At 43.6% G+C, this 16,960-nt stretch overlaps 1 protein-coding gene across 3 annotated transcripts in view; it reads right to left on the minus strand.

Moving 5' to 3' along the window:
* The window catches only part of Trmt9b (tRNA methyltransferase 9B (putative)), a 58,124-nt gene extending 41,365 nt beyond the window's left edge, over positions 1 to 16,759 (minus strand). For 2 of the 3 annotated variants that reach the window (XM_085844016.1, XM_085844017.1), the window contains exon 1: positions 15,942 to 16,412. The gene's annotated coding sequence lies outside the window, so the exon portion shown is untranslated. Of the gene's footprint in view, positions 1 to 15,941; positions 16,413 to 16,433 lie in introns of those variants that run through there. The other variant, XM_021170266.3, reaches the window with a different exon arrangement.
* Positions 16,760 to 16,960: the final 201 nt, after the last annotated feature.

Genomic DNA, 16,960 nt, shown 5'->3' on the forward strand with positions numbered 1-16,960 from the left:
CCGATATACTCTTTTTTTTTCTTTCTATAAGTTGCCTTGGTCATGCTGTTTTATCACAGCAGTGGAAAAGAAACTAACACAGCTCTTGCAAGTCAGAAGGTGTTGGCGTGTGGCATCGCTGTATTAATCTGGAGTCCTTGCTAAATAAATTCGTGTTGAGTTTGATGTTTAGATCAGTTAAAGAAGAAGCTGTCACAATATTTAATGAAGGAAACAGCTGAAATGGATCTGTTTCAGTACTGAGGTATTATTTATTTTAATGGCTTTCACAAAACCACTTTCTATTTATGCTAAATAATTTTACTCTTTCTAAGCAGCTGATAAATACCATTTTTCAACCGAGGACAAATTAGGACAGTGAGTTACTTTTTATACTTTTTAAAATTAGATATTTACTTTATTTACATTTCAAATGTTGTCCCCTTTCCAGGTTTCCCCTCCCCCTGCTCACCAACCCACCCACACCCACTTCCGGGCCCAGGGCAGTGAATTATAAAATAGTGATACTCCCTAGGGCCTTAACTGGCTTGAATATAATCACCTATTATTATCTACAAGAATTATCCAAGAACTCTCACCTCGAGGTTATCAAGAACTGCAGGAGCCGGGCATGGTGGCACACGCCTTTAATCCCAGCACTTGGGAGGCAGAGGCAGGCGGATTTCTGAGTTCAAGGCCAGCCTGGTCTACAAAGTGAGTTCCAGGACAGCCAGGGCTATACAGAGAAACCCTGTCTCGAAAAACAAACAAAACAAAACAAAACAAAACAAAACAAAACAAAAAACAAAACAAAACAAAAAAAAAAAAAGAAAGAAAGAATTGCAGGATGCTCAAGTGACATAGAAAATGACATTTACCTGTCCCATGTGATGCATATCTCTCTGCAAGCATCACACCATCTCTAGGTCCTTTGTACGATGCAAATGTTCTGCAAATAGCTGTCAAGTTTTATTGTTCAGTGAATAACAGTAAGGAAAAAAAAATTACACATTTACGTGGGATTTTTCCCCCCATAGTAGTTTTTGTTTGAAATTGGTTGAATCTGTGGATGGGGAACCATGGATAAATGGGATACTTTCTAACCTCTCTGTGGCCTGCCTTGCTACCTGCTGTGACTTCTCACCCAGTGAGTAATCTCAAGCAGGCTTCTTCACTCTCTAATTTGCTACATTTTTTTTTTTTTTCTGCTCTGGGCTTAATATTGACGATTTCTGTTGGTGTCCTAACTAAAACATGAACCAAAAAGAGTTACAAGTAACAGAGGAGTCAGTTTTGGATAAGTGAACTTGGCCATGCCTATATTGACCGAGTACAGGCTGTGTTGGCTTTGTACTGTGAAGAGGAGAAGATGCTTAGAAGGCCGGCCTCACCTTCGACCCTGAGACATGAGAGCCTTCTGCTCTTCAACTGGGCTCCCAGCTGGACTCCCACACTCTGGGTCCTGTCCTAAGCCTTTGTAGGTGGGTCTTACAGTTTGCTCCATTGTCTGCCTCAGCCCACACTTGCTTTGCGCTCAGGAAAACCTCTGCAGGGCCATGGGGTGTGACTGTTTACATCATGTGGAGAGGCTTTCAATTCTGAGTTAGTGCTACAATCACAAAAGCTGCACAGAAGTAGGAATCGCTCCAGTCAAAAGGATGCTTTCATCTGCAGGCAGCGAGAGCATTGTGTTTTGCAAGAATGTGTTTGACATTTTAAGCCTTCCCGGGGCAGCAAATTGTACTTCTCCTAGCAGCGGGACTTATTAAGTCGGTGCCCAGAATAAACCAGATTGTTTTGGAAAGGTTTAATTTTTTTTTTTTTCAGTTTCCACGCTGCAGTTTATGGGTTGGTTTCTTCAGAGATAAGCCCAGGTATAGTTGTTCACTGTTGATTATTTCAGATTTAAAGTCACAGATACCATTTTTAACCTTCAGGGGAAGCCGCTATAATCTACTTTTCAAGCGGATGAATCAGGGTGAGAGAGCTCTGGTTCTAAATTTAAAATTTTAAAACATGACAGAGCGCTCAACCCAAAGCTCCGGAGGCAGGAGAGAAATGTTTCTCACAAATGGACAGAAAACAGCGTTACATAGAGCCTAAGCTACCATCTGTTTTGTCTTATGCATAGTTTATTTATTGTCAAGAAAGCAGAATATATGCCACCAACTGTAAGGTATGGCCATGCACTAACCAGGTGAGTTGCAAAAGCCTTGTTTCAGAAGTGACAAGACATTGTGCTTTTGAAAAATTCATGAAAAATAACAGAAACAACCTGGAATGACTTCTCTCAACCTTTCTCGGCAAGCTCCACATTCTATGTTGACCATCAGATCTTTGGTTCACGGCCTCCTCAACTTGTAGGAACTGAGATGTCACAGAGCTCGTGCAGGAGAAAAAGGCGAGTCAAAAATAGGCAGATGAATGCAAAACCAAGGCTGATGCCAGGGGTGAGGGTCACGGATGCCAGAGGGGCCATCAGCACAGAAAACACACATCTCATTCCTAAGGACTAAGCATTGGATTCATGAGTACCCATTGTACCCAGTCACGGTCTAGTCTACACAAACAGAAGGCAGAAGTGACCCATGCACAGTCCTAACAAAGGTAGGCACTACATCACATATTCAGTAACTAACGTTTTAAGGCAGTATCATTGACCGATAATAAGAAATAAATGTCAAGAAACTTTATACATTTTGTTTATCTAAAATTTTATTTTCCAACTAATCTTCAAATCCTAAGACCCAGAGCAGTGGGCACTCTGAATTAAAAGTTTGGCTAAAAGCTAGGAGGAAAAAGAAAAGAGTCAAGAGATGGCTCAGCAGTGAAGAACGTGTATCGCTCTTGCCATGGGCCTGGGTTCGATTCTCAGCACCCACAACTGCCTGGAATTCCAGTTACATGGGATCCAATATCCCTTTCTGGCCATTGAGGGTCCCTGTATTTACATGGCACATGTACATACAAGTAGGCATGCACACTACACATGATTAAGTTTGTAACCTTACAAATAGTTGGCAAGATACTTCTTGACTGTAGTGAAACACACCGCAGGGTATGACGTCTGTTATCTTCCGGTGGGCCATTATTAGGATTTCTAGGACTTTCTCCATTTCAAAACTTACAGTAACCTAGTTTGTGACACATAAACCCGTCCTGCTTATCCCAGAGAAAATGTATCACTATAATGAGGATAAAAGGTTTCAGTGTGGACACGCTCCCAATACATTTCTGAAAGCTCACATTTTAACAAGTAAAATAGACAAACTACCAGAGATCATAAATTACTTTGGCTGAGAGAGAGAAAAAAACCTTTAGAAGTAGATAGTCAACAGTTTTACTGACATATTTCTACGTGTTCGGCATCCTTACAGAGGATGTCTGTGTAGCTTCTTATGAGACTCAAGTAGACTACAGCCTTTCCCATGTTAAATAGGCACCATAATATGCACCCTCGCCAAATAAGTGCTCATCCACACTGCTGCTAACTTGGCACAAAGCCTCAAGCTTTCTATATAGGAAGTGATCCAGAGAAGCCAGATCAGGTCTGCAGCAGCAGACAGGAGGGCAAGGTGATGGGCATCTCTGCAGCTCCCTGCCTTGCATTTTGTCTGGGTTAATGTCTATCAGTGAATGGAGTCTATGGGTTCTCCCCCAAGGATAACCAATATGAAACTGCATGGTGAGGAGGGATTCCTTGACTTGGAAGCCTGGCTGCATTCTTCCTACCTGCTAAGAGCTCAGGTGCAACGTCTGCACCTGAAGGTGTCGAGTCACTTAGGAGACTGTTCTGCTGAACACGTGACAGGGACACTACCCACATCATGACGTCGCTATATGCCCTTACCACTTGTCATACTGCCATTCAGGCCCCTAGAATTGATGCTTTATGCATCTTGTACCAATGGAATTTCTAAGTGGTGAAAACCATCTTACGATATGGATAAACTAAAAACTTGCACAGGTGAGACAGGCTACGACTTGTAGACCAATGTTGATTCATTATTTGTAACCAGTATCCATAGTCTATTCTAGCCTTCGCTCTTTGGAGTATACAATTCTGAGTTTTATCAGGTGTACAATAGTGTGTATCCACTATAGCAATAACATGAAAGACTTTATGGCCCTAAATTGTCCTAAGTGCCTCCTATTTCCCCGTACCCTCTACCCCTGGTAACCCTCGTCATTTTACTCTGTCTATATCTAGTTTTGCTTTTCCAGAATGACAGTTAGTGGAACCATAGCATGTTTCTATTTTTAGATTGTTTTTTTTTTAATTTTATTTATTTTTTTTCAATTTATTTTTTTTCTTTTAGAATAAGATGTATTTCATTTATTTTTGAGACTATAAACATCACTGAATATCTAATTCCAAATGGTAAATCCTTAAAACATATACAAACAATACTATATAGACATCAGAATTATGATAACTTTTCTGTCTAATGATTTAAAATATGTGTCATTTTTATCAGTAATTTGATTTTTATTTTGTTTCCTAAGATTGGGCTATTTTACCACTATTTATTTTTATATCTTACAATATTTATCAAACCCAGATTTTTTTATTTTTAATTTATTTTTTTTATTAGGTATTTTCTTCATTTACATTTCAAATGCTATCCCAAAAGTCCCCCATACCCTTCCCCCCACACTCCCCTACCCACCCACTCCCACTTCTTGGCCCTGGCGTTTCCCCCGTACTGAGGCATATAAAGTTTGCAAGACCAAGGGGCCTCTCTTTCCAATGATGGCCGACTAGGCCATCTTCTGCTACATATGCAGCTAGAGACACGAGCTCCGGGGGTACTGGTTAGTTCATATTGTTGTTCCACCTATAGGGTTGCAGATCCCTTTAGCTCTAGATTGGTTTCCTTAACTTAGTAATAAGCATCTTAATTTCCTTCGTGTCTTCCTGTAGGCCATTTCTTTTTAAGAACGAGCTAAGACTTCTTTGTATGAACATATCACAGTTTGCATAACCATTCACCTATGGACATCTGAGTTGCCTCCAATTGTTAGCAATTATGAATAAAGCTGCCATGAGGGTTTTGATGAACCTGCCCACTAGTTTTCCATCTTCCTCAGTACAAGTCGACTCAATGCGAATCGTCGGGAGGATGCTTTCCATTCAAGGCATCTGTAAGGAAATAACTTTGGGCTCAGCTTTTGCTTTATCACTTTATTTCATTGTTTTGTGCATGGGTGTTCTGCTTGCATGTATGTCTGTATACTGTGTGCATGCCTGTTGTCCACAGAGATCAGAAGAGGGCAGATCCTTTAGAACCAGCATTAAAGATGGTGGTGAGCTGCCATATGGGTGTAGGAGATCGAATCTGGGTCCTCTGGAAAGGCAGCAAGTATTCTCAATCCCTGACTCACCACCTCGCCAAACCCAGGCTTTTGGGTTCATTTGTTTGAAAATGACAACCCTCAGTTATTGTGTCTATTTAGCCCATAACTTCTTCAGATGTACTTTCTGGAGTTGATTTACTACAGACAGTCAGAAGCTTATCATGTTACTTCAGGAGCGCTCCCATAGATGCACAGTTTTCCCTGTTAGATTTACACGTAGCCAATGGTGAACAGGGATGCAAAGAGGGAGAGTAATTCCTACCGAGTAATTCCTACCCAGAGGCAAGTTCTCATCTGTTACAGACACAATAGTATTACTTCCTAGGATGGTAACTACCCGGTGAAATGGAATTCCATACAGTTTTAAAGAACTATTCTCTGACGCTTGTATTCTATGAGGGAAGAGCTTGGTTGAGATCACCTATGCCAGTGTCCCTGACGATGGCCTTCTGCTATGTACTTCCACGGCTAATGCTAGAAGACTTGTCTCTGTGACTAGAGGTCACATCCAAGAAGAGCTAGTTTCCTTTCCTTCCAGCTACCTCGTTCCCAGGAAATTCCTGGCCCCTGTTACAGATATGTTCTTGATCACACAGAACATTCTGGTATTCAACCTCACACTGTTCTGCCAGTTCTCTGTGCTGCTGAAGGATATTCACTTGCATAAAAACTCAAAGCCTATAGCAGTGTCTGTGCACTGTGGAGGTTATGACAGGAAAACAGGCTTCCTTCCTTGAAGGGGATGCACTGTGAGATACCAGCTATAGAGAGCCCTGAGGGGCATTTTCTTATTAGTGATTGACTGGGGAGGACACAGGCTATTGTGCGTGGTGCTACCCCTGGGCTGGTAGTCCTGGGTTCTATAAGAAAGCAAGCTGAGCAAGCCATGGGGAGCAAGTTAGTAAGCAGCGCCCCTCTGCATCAGCTTCTGCCTCTAGGTTCCTCTTCCCAGTGGTGGACTACAATGTGGAAGTGTAAGCTAAATAAATTCTTTCCTCCACAACTTGCTTTTGGTCATCATAGCAATAGATGACCAAACATCCAACTAGGATAACTATTTGGCCTTAAAAAAAAAAGAGACTCTGATACACATTACAACATTGGGTGAGAAGCATAGACAAGTGATCAGACCACACACTGAACACATTATGGTAAGTGAAATATGCCAGCCACAATGAGGCAAATAAGCATGCAAGTCTACTTTTGTGAGGTTCCTAGAGTAGCCACACTTAAAAGGACAAAAGTTACCAGAGATTAAAGGTGGGAGATGGGAAGCTATCCAATGACTCTGACGCTCCATCTTGAGAAGGTAAAGAGTTCTGGAAATGGGCAATTGTGGCCATTGTACAATGATGTGACTATTACCAAGTAACAGAGAACTGTACCTTAAAACTGGTTAAAACATTATTGTTTAGTTAGGACTGCCTTGTAAAAAGTCAGTGTTGTAGGTATACAGTCATGTATAGGAGTAAAATCTTGTTAACATAATACTTTTCTTGATTATCTGTGAAGTTTATATCATAAATTCTATCACACCCTCGTTGTAGTCCTTCCAGGTCTGTCCCCAGCCCTTATGACACCCCCTCCAAAGTAAGACGAAGACAAAGACACAGATGAAGACTATGAAACCGAAGAAGAGGAGGGGAGGAGAAAAAGGAGGAGGAGAAGGAGGAAGAAGGAGAAGAAGGCAGAGGCAGAGGCAGAGGCAGAGGCAGAGGCAGAGGCAGAGGCAGAGGCAGAGGCAGAGGCAGAGGCAGAGGCAGAGGCAGAGGCAGAGGCAGAGGCAGAGGCAGAGGCAGAGGCAGAGGCAGAGGAGGCAGAGGCAGAGGCAGAGGCCAAAGATGACCAAGTCCAATTTGTGTTGACTAGAGCATGAACAAACTCCTGGTGGCCAGCCTCTTAAAAGAAACTGAGTCCTTCCCATCCCTACTCCTACCAGAAGCCATCAATTGTGAAGAGCTACACTTTAGCATCCTTATTACAATTTTTAAGAGTTCTCTTTGACAGCTTTCTGTCTATGATGTTATTTGGGGGGGGGGCGGGTTCATAGTGAAGTGGGAACAGGGTTTGTCACAGAAGCCTTTTATGTCTCTTTTTCTCAACTGAATCTGCAGTAATCAATGGCAAAAGTAGCTTCCTTGTTCTTTACAGTCAATGGGAGCACAGACCATGGATTTCTACATGGTTTCTGGCAACACCAGGGACCACTGACAAAAAAGTCTTAATCTTGGGTCAATGTAAACCTTCATCACTCCAGATTTAATAACATACTCTTCATTTATGCTTCTTTCCCCAGGACAGTCATTAATAGTGTCCCATTCACTCACAAAGGTGTCCTGGCTTAGACAATAAGTCATTGAGGCTATTGCTATATCTAGTTCTACAACATCGAGTTGAACAAACTATTGGACCTTCATCTTTGTTGGCAAATGTGTATATCTTCATTTTCTTGAATGACTCTGACTATAAATTTGATGTCCAGTGAAACTCCGTCGGGTCTGATCATTTGTACCTGATTTTTACTATATTCTGATCATATTCAAATGTCAAAAGCAAGCTTCTTATGAAATTACTACTTTAAACAGTAAAACTACTAAATGTTGAATAGAACCCTATGGTTCAATTCCTACAGGTTAAAAAAAAATAGATGGAAGAAAGGCATGGGGCTTGGGGAGATGGCTCTCAGGCCAAGAGATCTCACTGCTCTTTCAGAGAATCTGAGTTCAGTTCTGAGCACCCACATATGTCAGCATAACCTACTTATACCTCCAGATCCAGGGATCCAATTCCCTCTTCTGGCCTCTGAGGGCACCTACATACACATGTTCACTAACCTGCTCCCACACAACAACAAAAACATGGTCCTAGACTTTTGTTGCTGTCTTTGCTCCTCAAATTCCTTTTATTGTCAATGCAAATATTCTCTGAAGTCAAAAGTATTATTTCAGTTTATGGTACCTTCTACCTCACCATGAATAAATGAAGTGGGGAAGGCATAGACAAAGGAGCATGAGGCATTTCATCCGTGGTAAGGAAGCCAGAAAAGATAAATGAGCAGCTCACTTTCCTCTTGACCACAGAAGACCAGGACCACAGCCCATTGGTGCCACCCACATTCAGGGTGGGTTGGCTTTCTTCAAGTTAAACCTTTCAAGAAACATCCATATAAGCTTACCCTGAAGTATGTTTCCATGAAAACTGTCTTAGTTAGGGTTTCTATTGCTGTGACGAAGCACCATGACCAAAAGTAAGTTGGGGAGAAAAGACTTTATTTGGCTTATACTTTTATATCACTGTTCATTATTAAAGGAAATCAGGAGAGGCACTCAAACACAGCAGGATCCTGGAGGCAAAGACCATGGAGGGATGCTGCTTACTGGCTTGTTTCCCATGGCTTGCTCAGTCTGCTTTCTTATAAAACCCAGGACCACCAGCCCAGGGGATGGTACTATCTCCAATAGGTTGGGCCCTCCCGAGTCCATTACTAATTAAGAAAATGTCTTACAGCTAGAGCTTATGGAGGTATTTCCTCAACTGAGGCTCCTTCCTCTCTCGTGACACTAGCTTATATCAAGTTGACACAAAATCAGCCAGTACAGCGACTGTAAATCTAGGCAAGCTGACCATTGAGATTAACCATCACACACACTGTCCTAACACTACTGTCATCTACATCATAGACGTCAGTCCTTCCATGAGTCTTGTTTGGTTCTCCGCAAACTTGTTAAAGACACGGAAAATGAAATAAACCAACAGTCCACATAGGTGCTTACTACTCATCTCCCTTTCAAACGCATCCCAGCGACCTAACCAGGAAAAATCACATTCGGATGGCCTACACTATATAACACTTAGCAAATAAAAATTGATTTTGATTTTCTTTTATTAATCCTTAAACTTTTGTATCTATGACTGTTGGGAGCTGGCTCTTAGCAGGAAGCGGCTATCATCTCTGCAGCCATCTCGGGCTATTTACTTTTCCACCCTGATGAGAGTCTTGTTTTCCTAGCATGATGTTTTTGCAAGAAGCCCACCACAGTTGAACACACTCCAATAACATCTTGTTTTTCTCCTATATATCCTGGACTTGTAGTTAAGTGTCTCCAGCTGCACTCCCCAGCTTGTGCTTATATACCCATAGCTGCCTTCCAATAAACAAGACTTGAGACTTGATCAAACAAATTGTCTTGTCTCCATTCTTCATGTCTCTTGTCCCTCAGTCCCCACTCTCTCTCTCTTGCAGACCCTGTTGACTGGCCCTGGGACCGGGTCATGAGACTATTTGCCTGCATATATGTGTGCATACTCCGTATATACTTCATGCTCACGGAGGACAGAAGAGGGCATTGGACCCTCTGGAACTAGAGTTACAGAAGGTTATGAGCCATCGGGTTGGTTTTGGAAACTGAGGCTAGGCCTTCTGCAAGAGCGGCAACCACTTTTAACTGTCAACTCATCTTTTCAGCCCCATATTGACTCTCGGTCCACAACAGCAGTTTTGTAAACACCATTATCTCCAAGTACACTCAATATGTTTGGACAAGGCAAGAATGTGTCACACTTAGAGCCCAGAGAAAGAAACATAGAGCTCTACTCCCAATGTTTGCTCAACTATGACTTAAAGAGGAAAACTTGGGAAAGAAAGAGAAGCTGGAGGTGGGGGGGGGTGGTAATTTACAGGTCACTACAACATAGAAAGTAGTTCCTACTTTCCTTTATAATTAATTAATCAATCAATCCATGTTAGAGTCAAACAGTTACACCCAAGAGACTGAAATAAGTAGTGAACAACAGCTTGATGTGGGTTGGGACAAAAGACTTGAGGGGGTATTCATGGATCAGAGCAACATTTAGCTATGTTCATTTTTGATGGGAAGGGGTTGAGTGGCTAAATTACTGATGTCACCACTATCCAAAGCATACAGTCATATGAGAGTATGATTTACCCAGGTACCATTTATAATTCTGCATTTAAATATTTCCCATCAGTCATTGGAGAAGATGATGAAATGGTTGTCATCTTTTAAGAGATAACGTTCAATACAAGAACATTGATGCAACAGACTAACAAATTCATTATGTGCTCCAATCTGCTCCTGTCTTCTCTCCTTTCCCAAGTTTTAGCAGCAAAGTGAAGGTTACTTTATTCAACGATAGAGACTATTCCTAGCTGTCCTAATGCAATTTCTGAGTGCAAACAAGGTCATAAATTACTAACAGAAGAAAAGAGATTTGAAAAAAAAGGGGGGGATCTGACCAATGCCAGGGCATGAAAAAAGTGATTGGAGTAAAATCAAGCATATTTTTATTTTGCTATCCAAGAAACGAGTCATTTCTGTCTTTGTCAGCATTAAAAAGAGTACTATGCATGTTAAAGAGGAAAGAGTCAGCAAAAACACAAGTTCACGGGGGATTCATCTAATGAATGAACCAGCCAGCCAGAGACTATGATTTCTGAATGGACTGTGGCCTTCCTTTGTTTTATGGGTCATGAAATGGGTATTGCTAGCTGAAGCTTTGGTGAGGAGGATTGTTTTAAAAACCTTTTTTCTGGGACAAGAAAGATGGCTTAGTCCGTAGTGCCTGCTGGGGAAGTTGGGATCCCCAAAACTCATGCAAGAAGTTAGGAAATGTGGCTTGTGTCTACAATGCCAACATCGGTTGGGAGAGACTGGAGAGACAAGTGGATCCCTCAAGCTTATCAGCCAGTAGAGCTGAATTGATGAGCATCAGGTTCACAGAGAGATCCCGTCTCAAAAAATTAAGGTGGACAACCATCAAGGAAAGACATCCAACATCAACCTCTGGCCTGTAAGCCCTGTACACACGTGTACATGCGCACATCTACCCTAGTAAGCACCAGACAAACACCATAGAAGCACACAGTTACATATAAAAACTTACTTTCCTAATATTTTGTTTTGATTACCAACCCAAACAGAAGAATATTTTTATGTTTAGATATATAACAAGTCAGTTTATTTACTTAACAATTTTTTTTTCCCTAGAAATTTCAACTCTATACCTACAATATACTTCTGTTTGAAGGGGAACTTGTTTACCAACTACTTATTTTTTTTTTCACTTAAAAAAAATATTACCCAAAGTCAGCCTTAGCCTACTTTGAATTAATTATTCTGTCTCAGACGATATTTTAGATATGTGTTAGACGTGATGTCCTGTCACTCAAATTTCAGTCTTCAAGTGTTCATTCCATCAACTCCAAGGCTAGAAATCTTTAGACTCCATTTTCCAGAGTCCTCTGAAGGGTGCAAGACAAAGGTAAGGTTCTACCAGACAGAATGGCCAGAGAAGGAAGTGGAAAGTGTCTGGGGATGCTATTGGCTGGCCTGTTTTTGTTGTTGGCAGCAGGGTTCACTCCCTTGATTCCTGGGGGGAAGAATGCAGCATTTCCTCTGATTAGTGGAACACAGAAAAGTGACATGTTCGTAACTCTGCACCTGTGCTAGTGGCTGAGTCTCAGAATTCTGACAGTGGCCATGAAGGTAACAGCAGCTCCAGGGCCACTTCAGCCCAGCTGCTTGGCAGGAATTCATGGAGCTCGCAAGCGCTCTCTCCTCTCCCTTCCGTTAGCATCCTCCCTCTCTAACTTCCTGTGACCACTTCATCTCCATGCTAAGCCCCTTTCTGCTTAAGTCACTGTGACACTTTTCTGACTGTCAACAGAAAGGAGCACTGATGGTGATGTTAGGAAGTGCTTTGGGAGAAAAATGAAGGGGCTGTGCCCATCTGGCACACAACTGTGTGCTAGAGAACAAGGCCACAGAGCAGACCCAGGGCTACCTAAATGAAGGGATGGAGTTGAAGTCAAAGCATCATTAGACAAGCTGAGAAATAACTAAGGAAGGAAAGACAGAAGACAAGAGAGGAAAGACAAAGACAAAGAAAAATAATGAATCCACCTATGTGCAGAAGATAACCAACCAAAAGTCCTTCAAATGACCTTGGGAGATCTGCCCATCAGGGCAGACTGTTTTCATGTTTCTACTCTGACCTTTTCTCTGAGAGACCAGAGCCTTCCCCATGAAATTTCAAAATGAATCCTGTCCTACAGGTCCTTAAGGGATCCCCAGATTCAAATGAAATATTTGTGGGATCAACAGGAAAATATATGTATATATAAAAGGAAGATTAATCTAAACCTTGTTTAGCATTGGAAGAGGGTGCTAGGGATATGAGGCTTGGTCTTGCTGACTATTGTAATGCTAAGCGTGGACCCTAAGACCTGGAGTCTGCATGTAGACCCCAAGTGATGCTATGTGACCCTGTCCCCAAGTTATTTCTGACTAGCAAACAAAGATGCCAACAGCTAAGAGTTTCGCAGAAGAGACATGGGTGGGGTTTAGTTTTCCTGTGCCTGGGGTCAGAGGAGAACCTTGAGAGGGAGAAGAAGGTGCAGGAGGAGGAGAGAAGCCACCATGGGTTAGGTGAGCCAGAAGAGAACGTTGCCCTGAGGGCGGGTGGACTGGAGTTAAGAGCAGCTCAGAGGAAACACAGAAAGTAATAACTCAGGGTTATTGAAAGGAAAGTAGATTCTAATAGCATAGAGGGCAGGTATCTACCCAGCTCTTGTGCTGTTTAAGACTTGTTGTAAATATAAAGGTTGTGTGTGTGTTTTATCTGGAAACTAAATAGTCAAAGGCCTGGTAGAAACCCCGGGTTTGGATTAAATAATTTCTACAATAGACTAAGGGCTTTGCTTGATTACTGAGTTACATTTCCAGCCCTACAGGATCTTAAGCTCAGTCCTGCAATGCAAAGCACTGGCAAATGAACTATGATAAATTCCACTTCATCTCAGATTAGCTTAAACATTGCAAATTCCCTTTTGCAGTTTAATAGTGTAATCTGAATAAATCAATCCCAAGGCAAGACAGTCACATATACCAAGATTTCTACAAAGACTATAAAAGAAAAAAAATCACATTTCTCCCAGGCTAGCCCTACCGTTTCTGCCTCCTTCACACAGCTCCTGTCAAAGTTGCCTGTGCTCTGGGTAGTTCTCCCAGCCCTTACTTATGGACAGGTAGTGTTCAGTTTCCATTAAATGTTCTTCTTTCATGTGTCCTGATGGGCTGACTTGGGAATTCCACTTATCGGGTGGTTCTGTAGGCAAATCTTCACTTCAGCCAACAGGCAGTAAACCCTCTGTGCAACTGCAGGGGGTGTCACTTGTGTCAATACACCCAGTTCACTTCTATTTCTACTCAGTGTGTCTATCTGCCTGTCTCCTCCCCTCCCCGAGATATTTGCACGTGCGCACGCACATGGGTTTGTGTGTATGTGTGTGTATGTGTGTGTATGTGTGTGTGTGTATACAAGTGCCCAAAGGGACCAGAAGGAGGTGTTTCATCCCTTGGACACCTGGAGTTATAGGCATTCATGACTGCCTGATGCTCCCATGCTGGGATATGACCTCTTGGTTCTCTTGAGTGAGAGCCTTGAGTACTATTCACCTTGGAGGTGTCTCTCCAGCGCCTCTACCCACTCTTTATAATTGCTCACCTTTAAAAGCAAACTAAGCATTTTACAATCACCACTTATGCACTCCCCACAGCTGCCTTCAGAGAGAAGGCATTGTGCCCATGTCACAGATGAGGAAAAGGCTTGAGCCAGGCTCCAGTTTAGAAGATTTAGTTACAGCTCAAAGAAGAAGTGTCCCCTAATAATGAATGATATTCACCCACTTTGAGAAGAGCCTCTCATCAAAGGGTCTTAAGCAAATTTCTCTCTCAGGCTATCTGGAGAAGTGAGTCACAAAAGCTAAGGGGTACTCACCTAGCCTCTTAGCATCACTCTTCTTTCAGGTTTCTTGGGGATCCAATTATGAGTTGAGCTCAGTTTGGATTTAGTCCCTCCCCCCCCTCTCCTCAAACACAGTTGGCAGTTTTCCTCACATTTCCCCACTACTGTATCTAGAACACATCCTCCTTTGTGTAAGAGTGAGACCAGGAATGTACAGATGACCACGGACGTGGACGACGACGGATCACGACAACTGGCCATGCCAAAGGCTCATTCCAATGACATCTTTTGCTCAGATCCTGTTTTAAAATCAGAGCCAGAGCATCACCGAGAACTGTCCTCTCAACATCAAGATACTGTGTATTGCCAACTGTGTCTGGCTTGTGGCTTCTTCAAAGAAGTGACAGAACCTTGATAGTTAGATAGACACACATAGCCCAAGTCTTAAAGAAGCAGACACTCCTACCCTTCAGAACTAAGCCCACTTAGCACTTCTTGTTTAGAGTCCTCCAAGCCAGTAAGATTCAGCTTTATAAAACAAACAATCAAACAAACAAACAAAAACACAAAATGAAGGTTTACAATTTCGTGGGAATGTTCTGCCCCCTGGTCCCTACATTTAAAATCAGGTTAAGTTGTTAACTATGCAGAGCAGTCATTTTCAATGTCACCATCCCTTCGGCAAGGAGAAATATTAGAATACCTGAACTACCTTAGATATACCAACACACACACGCGCACACAAACACACACACACACACACACACACATATGCCAAAGGACAAATTATTTTCAAAGAGCATCATTAGAGCAACCAGATCTTTCTAGAGGCAGGCTTTCTTTCCAGTGAGGAATGGAGCCTATAGAGGGCCCTCTTTTCAGACGTGGCATCAACAAAGCAGCAGTTCTTTGCAATGGTTTCCTTAGTGATGGGATGCTTTGCAACTTGTCACAGTCTCCTTTTAAATGCACCACACACAGCCAGCCAGTGGCTCCTGGACATTCCTCCCCAGAGATCTTCATCTCTAGAGACCCACCCCAAGTGTCCCTAGATGGATCACACCACCAGAGCTGTTTACACGGCTGTAGCAGGCTTCTTGATCTCTGAAAAATCCAACAACTTTCCCTTCACTAAATTTCAATACAAATTAATCATTTTTTCCTCCAGGAAGCAGAAAGAATAGATACCTTAACGGGCTATAGGAATAACAGTGCTTATATCTGGGGGTTGGGGAGGGGGGTGTTAAATGCCCTTTACTGTATTAGGAATAACCTTAATTTCCAAGCTACACGGATATAGTCTTTTCCTGCATGAAATTTCCTAGGTGCCTTTTCAAGATTTCATGCACACCAACTAATACATAAAGAAAGGCCAGGCTTGGAGTTGTTTGCATCTTTGTCTCTTTTTATATGTTATTTCTGACAAAGAGCTCAAGTTAATTCAAACAGGCGCACCCAGGAGGCACGTATCATTGTATAGATCCCACCATCCTGTTTTGACTTTCCTTCCAATAAACTGTATTTTCACCCTCAGCTTTGGAAACTTTCAGGCTGCTGAGTTAGTTATCTTAGTTCCCGCCTCCTGCTGGGTAGAAAACCATTTCCCAAGTCACGGCTTTTAAAGGGAAAGATACACGTGAGACCAGAAACAAACATACAACTTCACCTTTATACCTCTGAGCTTGTCGCCTTGGACTCCGAGAGCCTATTTATCCTCCCTGCCATCTGAAGAACGTCCTGCAAGGCATGCTGCTCTGCTTTGGTCACATCCCAAGTTTGCAGGGTAAACAGGTTCTCCCACCATTAACAAGGATGGCCAAGGAAGACCAGGAACTCACCCAGGCTTGCAGATTCCCGGGCGCTCTGGCAGTCCTTGGGGTGCAGAGCCGCTGCAACTCGGGCAGCGGAGATTCGGGTCACCATAGAGCGGTGCAGACGAAGGTCAGCACCAGGTTTTGGGCGGTCTTTGCCCGGGATCCGGGCGGGAGGCTCGGCCGAGCTCTGGCTCCGAGCTCTTCAGTAGCGCAGCCCGGGCTATCCAGGATGCAACTTCCACGGGTCGGCCTAGAAGCGTGAGAATGAAAGGGAGAAGACTAGAGAGAGGGACAGGGGGCGAGGGAGGGTTTTCGGGAGTACGCGCGGGACGGAAGCGCGCGCCCGAGCTAGAGCGCGGCTCCGTAGAGAAGTTGGAATGCAGCCGCGAGGCCGCGCGCATTCAGGCTCCGGTGGGGACCTCCTGCGGAGCTGCACCGCTTGGGCGCCAAAGTGACAGCTGCGACTTCCCGCGAACCCCACCCAGCGCGGTCCCCACGGCCTGTGCCCGCCCTCACCTCTCCCCCGGCTACAACCGCAAGCCTGCGGCGCCTCCGAGTCGGCTCGGCGCAGCGCGGGCGCCCGGCGTAGCCCAAGCGGCGTGGCTGCTCTGTCTGTCCCCTGCGATCGCCGCGCCCGGACGCGCCAGAGGCTGGGCTCAGGATGACCTTCCTGTCTCCCACCTCCAGTGTCTGGTGGGGTGAAGGGTCCTAAGCGGGAGAGACACCACTGGGCGGGTACACCTGGCGGGCCTTAAGCGCAGCTCAGTACCTGTGGTGACACCCACGTGACCCTGAGCCCAACTCTTCCCTTTTGATCCTGACCGCAACCTACTGTAAAAGAAAAATCCCTACCGGGTATCTGGGCACGTGGGCTGACTCAGGATTGGAGGAATCAAGTCCAGCCTGTCACCGCACAGGCACGCTTGCTTAATCGTTTGAATGTTTTGCTAAAATGAGCGGGTCAAAAGCCGCGTATGTCACAACAGTGCAGGGTAGGATATAGAAGCGATCACCCAAAATGGATATAGATCATTGTTTTTGCA

Source organism: Mus caroli, unplaced genomic scaffold (assembly GCF_978045245.1).
Source record: "Mus caroli unplaced genomic scaffold, Mus_caroli_1 scaffold_10, whole genome shotgun sequence".
Classification (NCBI taxonomy): Eukaryota; Metazoa; Chordata; class Mammalia; order Rodentia; family Muridae; genus Mus; species Mus caroli.